This window comes from Triticum urartu, chromosome 6 (genome assembly GCF_003073215.2).
Source record: "Triticum urartu cultivar G1812 chromosome 6, Tu2.1, whole genome shotgun sequence".
In the NCBI taxonomy this organism is placed as follows: Eukaryota; Viridiplantae; Streptophyta; class Magnoliopsida; order Poales; family Poaceae; genus Triticum; species Triticum urartu.
This window is the reverse complement of record NC_053027.1, coordinates 450,279,942-450,288,446: the sequence shown is the minus strand read 5'-3', so window position 1 is coordinate 450,288,446 and position 8,505 is coordinate 450,279,942.

Below are 8,505 nucleotides of genomic sequence, written 5' to 3'. Positions count from 1 at the left end.
CATGCCCATCAATATTATCGGCCAAGAGATCTTTAACCATAGCAATTTTAGGTTCAACTTTAATTTGCTCAGGGGGTTTAGGTGTCTTAATATTACTTTTGTTGACCACAGTTGAAGCTTTAGCATGATTCTTTATTCTAACAGGGAAAGGTGGTTTCTCAACATAAGCAGTAGGAACAACAGCATCATTAGAAGTGATAGTCTTTTCTTCAACTTTAATAGGTGCAACTACTTTTGTTTCAATGGGAGGATTGTATTTAAACCACTTCTCCTTAGGGAGATCAACATGAGTAGCAAAGGATTCACAGAAAGAAGCTACTATCTCAGAGTCAAGTCCATATTTAGTGTTAAATTTACGGAAAACATTGGTATCCATAAAACATTTAACACAATCAAACCTAGGTGTTATACCTGACTCCTTACCTTCGTCGAGATCCCAATCTTCAGAGTTGCGTTTAATTCTCTCCAATAAATTCCATTTGAATTCAATAGTCTTCATCATAAAGGAACCAGTACAAGAAGTATCGAGCATGGAACGATTGTTGTCAGAAAGCCGAGCATAAAATTTTTGAATAATCATTTCTCTTGAGAGCTCATGATTGGGGCATGAATAAAACATTGACTTAAGCCTCCCCCAAGCTTGAGCGATGCTTTCTCCTTCGCGAGGCCAAAAATTATATATATAATTACGATCACAATGAACGAGATGCATAGGATAAAACCTCTGATGGAATTCCAATTTCAACCGTTTGTAGTCCCATGATCCCATATCATCACATAGCCTATACCATGTCAATGCATCTCCCTTCAAAGATAAAGGGAAGGCATTCTTCTTGATAACATCATTGGGCATACCTGCAAGCTTAAATAATCCACAAACTTCATCCACATAGATTAAGTGTAAGTCGGGATGCAATGTTCCATCTCCTGCAAAAGGATTAGCTAGCAGTTTCTCTATCATACCCGAAGGAATTTCGAAGTAAACATTTTCATTTTCAGTAGGTCCAGTGGGTTGAGGGGTAACTAATTGTGGTTCCGGATGAGGTGAAGATACCCCGAACAAGCCCCTCAAAGGATTACTTTCCATAGTAACAAGTGACAGTAAATTTCAGCACACTATATAAATTTTTCCTTACCAAATTCCACCTACCAAAGACGCTTCACTCCCCAGCAACAGCGCCAGAAAAGAGTCTTGATGACCCACAAGTATAGGGGATCTATCGTAGTCCTTTCGATAAGTAAGAGTGTCGAACCCAATAAGGAGCAGAAGGAAATGATAAGCGGTTTTCAGCAAGGTATTCTCTGCAAGCACTAAAATTATCGGTAACAGATAGTTTTGTGATAAGGTGATTGGTAACGAGTAGAAAGTAATAAAAGTAAATAAGGTGCAGCAAGATGGCCCAATCCTTTTTATAGCAAAGGACAAGCCTGGACAAACTCTTATATGAAGTAAAGCACTCCCGAGGACACATGGGAATTATCGTCAAGCTAGTTTCCATCACGATCATATGATTCACGTTCGGTACTTTGATAATTTGATATGTGGGTGGACTGGTGCTTGGGTGTTGTCCTTACTTGGACAAGCATACCACTTATGATTAACCCCCATTGCAAGCATCTGTAGCTACAACAGAAGTATTAAGGTAAACCTAACCATAGCATGAAACATATGGATCCAAATCAGCCCCTTACGAAGCAACACATAAACTAGGGTTTAAGCTTCTGTCACTCTAGCAACCCATCATCTACTTATTACTTCCCAATGCCTCCCCCCTAGGCCCAAAAATGGTGAAGTGTCATGTAGTCAACGTTCACATGACACCACTAGAGGGATGACAACATACATCTCATCAAAATATCAAACGAATACCAAATTCACATGACTACTAATAGCAAGACTTCTCCCATGTCCTCAGGAACAAACGTAACTACTCACAAAGCATATTCATGTTCATAATCAGAGGGGTATTAATATGCATAATGGATCTGAACATATGATCTTCCACCAAGTAAACCAACTAGCACCAACTACAAGGAGTAATCAACACTACTAGCAACCCACATGTACCAATCTGAGGTTTGGATACAAAGATTGGATACAAGAGATGAACTAGGGTTTGAGATGAGATGGTGCTGGTGAATATGTTGATGGAGATTGACCCCCTCTTGATGAGAGGATCGTTGGTGATGACGATGGTGATGATTTCCCCCTCCCGGAGGGAAGTGTCCCCGCAGAACAGCTCCGCCGGAGCCCTAGATTGGTTCTGCCTCATGGCGGTGGAGTCTCGTCCCAAAAGCTTGCTTGTGATTTTTTTCCTCGACGAAAGACTCCATATAGCAGAAGATGGGCATCGGAGGGCCACCAGGGGGCCCACGAGGCAGGGGGCGCGCCCAGGGGGTAGGGCGCGCCCCCCACCCTCGTGGCCAGGGTGTGGCCCCCTCTGGAACTTATTGCGCTCAGTATTTTTTATATATTCTGGAAATAGCTTCCGTGAAGTTTTAGGACTTTTGGAGCTGTGCAGAATAGGTCTCTAATATTTGCTCCTTTTCCAGCCCAGAATCCCAGCTGCCAGCATTCTCCCTCTTCATGTAAACCTTGTAAATAAGAGAGAATAGGCATAAGTGTTGTGACATAATGTGTAATAACAGCCCATAATGCAATAAATATCGATATAAAAGCATGATGCAAAATGGGCGTATCATCTCCCAACAAGCGCTTTCCTTTAATGCCTTTCTAGCTAGGCATGATGATTTCAATGATGCTCGCATAAAAGATAAGAATTGAAACATAATGGGAGCATCATGAAGAATATGACTAGCACATTTAAGTCTAACCCACTTCCTATGCATAGGGATTTTGTGAGCAAATATTTCGTGGGAACAAGAATCAACTAGCATAGGAAGGTAAAGCAAGCAAAACTTCAAGATTTTCAACACATAGAGAGGAAACTTGATATTATTGCAATATGTAGAAGCATATGTTCCTCTCTCATAATAATTTTCAGTAGCATCATGAATGAATTCAACAATATAAATAGCACACAAATCATTCTTTTCATGATCTACAAGCATAGAAATTTTGTTACTCTTCACATAAGCAAATTTATTCTCATGAATTGTAGTGGGAGGAAACTCAACAAAATAACTATCCTGTGAGGCATAATCCAATTGAAAATTAAAATCATGATGACAAGTTTCATGGTTATCATTATTATTTATAGCATACAAGTCAGCACAATAATCATCATAGATAGCAACTTTGTTCTCATAATCAATTGGAACCTTGTCCAAAATAGTGGATTCATCACTAAATAAAGTCACTGCCTCTCCAAATCCACTTTCATCAACATAATCATCATAAATAGGAGGCATGCTATCATCATAGTAAATTTTCTCATCAAAACTTGGGGGACAAAAATATCATTTTCATCAAACATAGCATCCCCAGGCTTGTGGCTTTGCATATCATTAGCATCATGAATATTCAAAGAATTCATACTAACAACATTGCAATCATGCTCATCATTCAAAGATTTAGTGCCAAACATTTTATAGATTTTTTCTTTTAACACTTTAGCACAATTTTCCTTTCCGTCATTTTCACGAAAGACATTATAAAGATGAAGCATATGAGGAAACCTCAATTCCATTTTTTGTAGTTTTCTCTTTATAAACTAAACTAGTGATAAAACAAGAAACTAAAAGATTCGATTGCAAGATCTAAAGATATACCTTCAAGCACTCACCTCCCCGGCAACGGCGCCAGAAAAGAGCTTCGTTGACGGGTGAGTGCCGCTTACCTAGCCTACCCGGCAACGGCGCCAGAAAAGAGCTTGATGTCTACTACGCAGCCTTCTTCTTGTAGACTCGTGTTGGGCCTCCAAGCATAGAGTTTTGTAGGATAGTAGCAAATTTCCCTAAAGTGGATGACCTAAGGTTTATCAATCCGTGGGAGGCATAGGATGAAGATGGTCTCTCTCAAACAACCCTGCTACCAAATAACAAATAGTCTCTTGTGTCCCCAACACACCCAATACAATGGTAAATTGTATAGGTGCACTAGTTCGGCGAAGAGATGGTGATACAAGTGCAATATGGATAGTAGATATAGGTTTTTGTAAGCTGAAATTATAAAAATAGCAAGGTAACTAGTAACAAAAGTGAGCGAAAATGGTATTGCAATGCTTAGAAACAAGGCCCAGGGTTCATACTTTCACTAGTGCAAGTTCTCTCAGCAATGATAACATAATTAGATCATATAACAATTCCTTAACATGCAACAAAGAGTCACTCCAAAGTCACTAATAGCAGAGAATAAACGAAGAGATTATTGTTGGGTACGAAACCACATCAAAGTTATTCTTTCTGATCGATCTATTGGGCTATTCCTATAAGTGTCACAAACAACCCTAGAGTTCGTACTAAAATAACACCTTAATACACACATCAACCAAAACCCTAATGTCACCTAGATACTCCAATGTCACCACAAGTATCCGCGGGTTTGATTATACGATATGCATCACACAATCTCAGATTCATCTATTCAAACCAACACAAAGAACATCAAAGAGTACCGGAGAGTCAAGATGAAAAGGTGTGCCAACTCCTTTGCATAAGTTAACAAGGTCACAGAACCCACAAGTTGATCACCAAAACATACATCAAGTAGATCACATGAATATCCCATTGTCACCACAGATAAGCACATGCAAGACATACATCAAGTGTTCTCAAATCCTTAAAGACTCAATCCGATAAGATAACTTCAAAGGGAAAACTCAATCCATTGCAATAAGGTAGAGGGGAGAAAACACCATATGATTCAACTATAGTAGCAAAGCTCGCGGTACATCAAGATCGTGCCAAATTAAGAACACGAGAGAGAGAGAGAGAGAGAGAGAGATCAAACACATAACTACTGGTACATACCCTCAACCACAAGGGTGAACTACTCCCTCCTCGTCATGGAGAGTGCTGGGATGATGAAGATGGCCACCGGTGATGGTTCCCCCCCTCTGACAGGGTGCCGGAACGGGCTCCCAATTGGCTTTTCGTGGCTACAGAGGCTTGCGGAGGCGGAACTCCCGATCTAGGTTTATTTCTGGAGGTTTTGGGATTTATAGGAGGTGTTGGCATCGGGGACAAGCCAGGAGGCCCACGAGGCGACGACAAGGACGGGGGGCGCGCCCTCCACCCTAGTGGTGGCCTCGGGACTCTTCTTTGATATCTTTTCGTTCCAGTATTTTTTATATTTTCCAAAAATATTCTCCGTAAATTTTCAGGTCAATTAGACTCCGTTTGGTATTCCTTTTCTGCGACTCAAAAACAAGGGAAAAACAGAAACTGGCATTGGGCTCTAGGTTAATAGGTTAGTCCCAAAAATCATATAAAATAGCATATAAATGCATATAACACATCCAAGATAGATAATATAATAGCATGGAACAATAAAAAAATTATAGATACATTGGAGACGTATCAATGGTGTGAGGAGGGCAAACGGCCATCAACATCAATGGAGAGCCGGGGCCATATTTCCGTAATACCCGAGGGGTCAGGAAAGGGGACCCCAAATCCCCTCTGCTCTTCAACATTGTGGTTGAGGCTCTGGCAGTCATCCTAGAGGGAGCTAGGAAGGCTGGCCATATCCAAGGAATTTTTCCTAACCTTATGGAAGGGGGAATCACTCACCTACAGTACGCTGATGACACGTTGATCATAATCAAGAATGACCCAGTTAGCCTCATGAACCTTCGATTTCTGCTCATGTGCTTTGAGTCCATGTCTGGTCTGAAGATCAATTATGACAAGAGTGAGGCTTTTTTTACTAAAGGTAATTTGGAGCATCTACTCAGAACGGCTCACATTATGAACTGTAGACTCGGCACCTTGCCCATCAAATATCTGGGCATGCCGCTAACCAACAAGCATCTCACCACCGAGGACTCCTCTTCCTTACTGATCGAGTGGCTAGGCGGGTGGAGCCTTGGATCGGTAAATACCAATCAATAGGGGGCAAAACCACGTTGATCAACTCTTGCCTCTTTAGTTTGCCTATGCTCATCATGGGATTTTTCTGCTCCAAGATGGCATCCACGAAAAATTTGATAATGTACTATCCCGGTTCTTTTGAGGTAAAGAACTCGAGAAACAAAAATATCATATGGTACACTGGAGTACTATCTGTGCGCCAAAAGAGGTTGGCGGCCTCAGCATCTTAAATAGCAAGCACATGAATTGGTGTCTGATGGCAAAGTGGGCATGGAAAATGCTGACCGACCAAGGTGGCCTATGGTTAGACATCATCAAACACAAATATTTACAGCATGCCCCGGTATCCATAGCATCACGAAGAAACGGCTCGTCGTTTTGGAAAGCGATTGTAAAGATTAGACACCTGTTGCATCTGGGGGCATTTCACTATATTGGTAATGGACAATCCACCATCTTTTGGTTAGACGTGTGGATGGGGCTAGAGCCGCTTGCTACCGCTTTTCCCCAGTTGTTCGCTATCGCAACAACTCCGAATGCACTAGTCAGCGAGATTTGGAGGGATGGTCAATGGAGCCCCTAGTTTTGCCGCTCCATCAGTTTACTTGAGAGGGATGAATGGGGTCGGTTGGTGGCCTTGTTACAAACTGTTGCACTGACCTCGGAACCGGACTCATTCCGGTGGAAGTTAGAACCTTCGGGACAGTTCACGACGGAGTCCTTGTACCGTTCCTTACACAACGGAGCTGCACCATTTCAAGCAATGGATATTTGGAGGGCTCACATCCCTATTAAAGTCAAAATTTTCCTATGGCAGCTGGTACGTGATAGGCTGCCTACCGATGTTCAAGTACAAAAACGACATGGCCCAGGGATGGGCGGTGTCCTTTGTGCGATGTGATCGAAAATACCAACCACATCTTCTTCAAGTGCAGCCTTACACAACTCCTATGGGGCTCCATTCGGGATATCACAAAGTGCAGTTGGGCGCCCACTTCGTTTGGAGCTTTCCATACGTTAGCTGCACGTCTTTCTGGGCGTACCCGTAGGGTTACATGGCTTGTTTTTGCGGCAATAGCTTGGGCCTTGCGGCATGTTAGGACTAAAGTTGTAACTGAAGGAAAATTCATTAAACATCCTGATGATATTGTCTATAAAATGATCATTTTTCTACAGCTTTGGAAACCACCGAGCAAATTGGAGGACGCATCCACCATTGCGATGCTACTTGAGAAGTTCAGAGCGCTCGGCTTCGAGCTGCGGCGGCACATGACTCATGATGATCAGCGGGGAGGCTGAAGGGCATCTGTCGTCTGATATTGTACCGTTACACTTCGTCGTCTTCACTAGGATACTTCATCTTGCTGATTTTCCTTGTGCCTTGGCCTGAGGGGTCTGTATCGAACTTATTTTGTTCTCCTTTTTTCCTTTTGCGGTTGAACTCCTTCGAACTTCGATATGTACTCGTAAGGGAATCGGTTCGCCAAAGCCGGGCAATGTGCCTCCTTTTTAATAATAATAATAATAATAATAATAATAATAATAATAATACATATTATACAAAGGAACGGAGGGACTAAAATATATTTACATACTTCTATGAAGGTTTTACGTTCTTTCTCCAAAGAACAAATAGTATGTCTAACCGAAATAAAATAATGCATGTGCCAAACGTCTCATGGTTTTGCAAATACTGTAAAATACAATTGTTCTCACAAATTGTGATGTTATTACAGCCAGAGGTTTAAAAACTGTAGATTTTAAATACTACAGTTTTACATATGGGAAACGTTTGGGACCGGGGCACCGGCCGAAGCTTCGGCCGGTCCAGTCCACGCGTGTGCGATGCGACCCACTCATGAGCAACCACGTGGCGTGATGGACCCGAGACGACTAGTCCTCCTTCCTTTTCCCTTTTTCCTCTCGTGCATCCCTCTCTTTTTCTCTCCCCGCTGCCATGGTCAACGCATCGCCCCGCGCCGCAGGCCTCCCAGGCGCGTCGCCGTTCAGCAGATCTGGCCGCCCTCGAGCAGATCCGCGCGGATCCGCGTGCATCGGAGCTCTCCCTACCTCGCCGGACCCGGCCATGCCGGAGCTGCAACCAGCCATGGCAGGACTGCACCCCGCGGCGCAAATTTGCTGGAACCTCGACGTCACGGCGAGACGACGGATGACCATTTTTTTTGCTACAACTGTGTTTTGGTTTTGCTACTACCATAGAGATTTTTTGCTGGAACCGATGGTATTTTTTGCTTCAATCAGAGATGCGCGATAGCTGGGGAGGCTGGTGAATGTTGCAACCGTTGACAGGAAAGCTTCAACCCAAGATTAAAAATGCTTCAACTGTATATACAGAAAGTTGTAAGCGATCAGTGCTATCGAGGAAAGCTACAACCGTCTATATAAAACACTACAACCTTTGATGAAAAAAGCTTCAACCGAACAATAGAGAAAAGCTTTCACCCAGACGTTGCTCAAAAAGAAAAAAGTTTCAATCGTTTACAGAAATGC